This window comes from Gavialis gangeticus, unplaced genomic scaffold, assembly GCF_001723915.1.
Source record: "Gavialis gangeticus isolate Ggan-Ray unplaced genomic scaffold, GavGan_comp1, whole genome shotgun sequence".
NCBI classification, from domain to species: Eukaryota; Metazoa; Chordata; order Crocodylia; family Gavialidae; genus Gavialis; species Gavialis gangeticus.
This window is the reverse complement of record NW_017729024.1, coordinates 6,228,979-6,233,288: the sequence shown is the minus strand read 5'-3', so window position 1 is coordinate 6,233,288 and position 4,310 is coordinate 6,228,979.

Below are 4,310 nucleotides of genomic sequence, written 5' to 3'. Positions count from 1 at the left end.
AAAAGGAAAGGCAATATAGGAAACGTTGGGAAGAATGATGGTTAATGTACAGGCCACGTAGTTAGAGGACGACTGTAATCTTTGCTCTACCACTGAGTGTCTTCCTTTGTGAACTTCGTCAGATTGCTTAGCCTTTGCAGGCCTTGGTTCCCTACCTGTAAAATTAAGATAATAAATTGTGACTATACATCCCAGTTTTGCTGGGACAGCCTTGTTTTAAACACTTGTCCCAGACATCTGGCCAGTTTGATCTAATGATCATTTTTGACTGGTTTTTAGCAGGATGGCCATAATGTTTAAAACAGGGCTGCTCTCCATTGCTTTCCCCCTCACAGCACGCTCAGCTGAAACAGGAGTTCAGAGACAGCTGAATGTGATGGAGCAGAAGGGAGAGGAACAGAGTCCCATTCTGACATTTCACTAATCCTGTAAAAGTAGGGCGACTCCTCCTGGGTGTATATTTGAATGGCTTCTTAATAGTTAAGTCCCATTGACATTATGCACTTCAGCTGATATCTTATAAGAAAAAACAGTATGCAATGTGAGAAAATTAAAGACTATCCAATAATGACAGGTGGAGAGAGACTGAAATTCTGGTCTCTGAGAATATCATTTTTTAAATTATTCCAAAACTGAACAAGAGATGAAATTTAGGAAATCCCTAAAGACAGGGCCAGCCTCCAATTTTTGGGATCCCCTGAAAGAAACAGTTTTGGGGCCCCCTGCCCTGAAGAAGCCGGTGGCAGTGATGAGGTAGTGAGAGGCCAGATGTGAAGCTGACGGTGGCAGCAGCAGGGGGGAAGGGAGCAAGTGGCAAGCAGCTGACACAGGGGGCCTCTTAGCTGCGGGGCTCCTTGTGGCCACAGGTTTAGCAATATAGGACGGGCTGGCCCTGCCTACAGAATGGAAATGCCAAAAAATTGTTTTGGAAAATGTTAAAGCAACATATCCTTTGAAGCTTTTCTTTTTCAGTTGCAGTTTTCCAAGCTTCCCCAGAGCGTGGGCAGGGAGCCAGGCAGCTCAGGTCCCTTAACACCCTGGCATCCTAGACTGAGGTATTTTGGAAGCTCTGGGAACCTACACAAAGCGAGCAGGCAGGAAGCCAGACAGGCTTCCATCACTTTTTGTTAATGACTGACACATTCTTGTGAAACATTTTGAATTTGACATATGCATATTTTCCAATAGAAACATGTTCTATCAGAAAATTTCTGACTATCTTTAATATTATGCTGAATGAAGGAGACAAAGACAATCTGATCCCTGACATTTTTTAAGTGGTGGACTTGGCAACCTGTACCTTTTAGCAGTGGGCACGTGTACTTTGTGCACGCTTTTATAAAATGAATTACTGAAAAAAGCAGTGAGTGTAACACCTCCCCACATGCTTGCAGAAGAGCTAGAAACTTTGTCTGCCACACAGACCTGTGCCACTTGAGCTAATGGAGTAACTAATACCAGCAGTAGATTGCTTTAGCCTATTTGGATTGTCCATTTGAGGGCTGTGAATCACACACTTTGCAATGAGTTTTGCTGTTAAAAGGGGAATTAGGTCTCAGGAACTGAGTTCCATTTAAGGGTTTGGAGGGGAATGTGCTCTAGGGGAGCCCAGACTTCTGCTTCTGTTCCTGCTGCCCCGAACACATCCCTTTACCAATCTTGCATCTTACCATTTGCCTTTCCTCTAGCTTTTCGTCTAACATCCAGCAGCTCTGTAGGCAAGCTGCAGTACCCAATGGCAAATGGGCAGGTTTTGTCCCCTAGGAGTCCTTCAGACAGTCCAAACAATGGTCCATAAGCAGGCTTGTATGCCTGCAGCCTCGCTGTCTGGCTTTGTTTCCTTGGGAGCCCCTCAGCCAGTCCTCCTACGCAAAGCAATAATCCTTGGTGCCAACAAACTAAACCTTTAGCCTTTCTCCAGGCAGAAGGAGAGGGCCCTTTACCTTTAACCCTTCCTAGCTGAAAGCTCCTCTGAATTCACACTGCTTCCTGCCTACAAGCTGCTCCACCCCCAGCTCAAGCTCCTTCCTCTCACCTTGCTTGGCCTTTTAACTGCCAGCTAAGCACTCAGAGCTGGGCTCCTACCCCAGGACTGGCTGCCCTATTTGAAAAGCCTGACCACCCTACTATAGGCTCCCTCCCCAAATCCCTCTATTTTCTTTACCAAGGATTCCAGCTCAGTGTCTTCTCCTACATTCCTTACCCCACTTTCCTCCTCAGTCTCCCCCTGGCCTCAGGCTCTTTATTTCAGATTTGTTGCCCAGTTCTGCTTTCCTAATACTCCAGAATCCTTTTCCCAAACTCTTCTCCCTGCCCCACAAAGTAAACTTCTTCTACTCTCTGCATTTAAGTAAGTTTACTTCCTCCTCCATACAGCTAGGGCACCTGTAGCCAAAAGGGAGATGGAGGAGAAGGCAAGTTAGGGCACTGAGACCACAGGAGAGGCAGTCACTCTGCTAATAGATCTAGTGCTGGATGTCATAAAAAAACTGCAGCAATCAAGAACAGCTATTGCAAGGAAAGGCCTGCTGGAACCCCCATGCAGAGCTGAATTGGAACGTGCTCTATATAGACTGATTTTTTGAAAAAAATAGCTGATAAATGAACAAGTATCTACTGCACTGAAATTCTGAGATTCATATTTTGGTCAAATGTGGATGATTCTCACAGAAGCACAAAAAGGCCTCTAGCACCAAGGCCCCCTGAAAAAACTACACAAAGGGTTGCTCAACAGGTTTGGACTTAAGCTACAATTTTAAGAATTTTTGTAAATGGCAAAAAGCTATATGTCTGTAGTAATGGTAGTCTCTCTCTTTGAAATCATAGAAAATTAGGGTTGGAAGGGACCTCAGGAGATCATCTAGTCCAACCCCTGCTCAAAGCAGGGGGTTGGACTTAAATCACTGGACTGTTTCTTTCAGAGACCTGAAGAAGGGCATTTATGTGGCTGAAAGCTCATCACCTTGGCCAACTATAATGTTGGTCTACTAAAAGAGCATCACAAAAAAAAATCCTGGCCTGATGTAGAGACAGACTTCCAGCATGAATAACTGCAGGCTGAACAGCTAAGGCAGTGGTTCTCAGCAGGGGAGATGCTCAAGAGAAAATGGACAGGATCTCCAGATATCCTGGGGGGGCAGGGCGGAGCGGGGGGTACAGGGATGGCAACAATGACACTGGACCCGATGATCTACAAGGTCCCTTCCAGCCCCTAACAATCTATGAATCTATGAAAACAGATGCCAACATCAAGTCTTGGGAGAAGCTGGCTGCTGACTCCAGTGGCGTTGCAATGCCAACCAAGCAGCTGCCTGCTTTGAAGTAAAGCGTCTTGCCTTCAAAGGAGGGAGGAGAGAGCAGAGGAAAGAAGAGAAGAGAAATCCTGGCCTATGGCCTACCCTCTCCTACGGAAAGACCTGAGACTTGTGCAGACAGGTCTGTGGCTCAAGGATTGGACTCCTCAGTCACCTCAAGATCCATGAAGGGATCTCGCAAGATCATCGGGTCCAGCCCCCCTGCACTAGGCAGGAAAGACAACTGACCCCAACTGGGGTTTGAATCAGCCCATTTTAAAGGTAAATAAGCCCATTTGCCCTAACTGGGGTCAGCTGTCTTTCCTGCCTAGTGCAGGGGGGCTTGACCCGATGATCTTGTGAGGTCCCTTCCAGCACCTAACATCTATGAATCAATGAGCTGTGGCAGAGATCATCCTTGACTTGAGAGACTGCTGATGACAACAATGCAAATCCTGTCAGGTGCGTTGCACGGTGAGTGCTGTTATGTGTGTGAATTAATCCTAAAACCGCTCGTCACCCACAGAGCAAGTTTTGTACAAGACACTACAGGCTCTTTACGGAAACTTAAAAACATCAACCACCTTCCCAGCAACACCCTCCTACCCACCATGGATGTTACCAGCCTATATACCAACATCCCACACCAGGACAGCATCCAAGCCTGCCTTACATATATACAGGAACAAGATGACACCTCAGAATACAGACCCAAAGATATTACTGACCTTATACACTTCATCCTCACACAACAATTTCACTTTCAATAATCAACACTTCCTCCAGATGATGGGAACAGCTATGGAAACCAAAATGGCCCCAAAGTATCAACCTTTTTATAAGCCACCCGGAATAAGACTTCCTCAAGAACTGCAACATCAAACCCTTGTTATACTTAAGATATATCAATGACATCTTCATCATTTGGACTGAAAACCTACAATCCCTGACTGAGTTCCATCAGAAATTCAACAACCACTGTCCCTCCATCCAACTTTCTCTAGAATACTCCAGCAC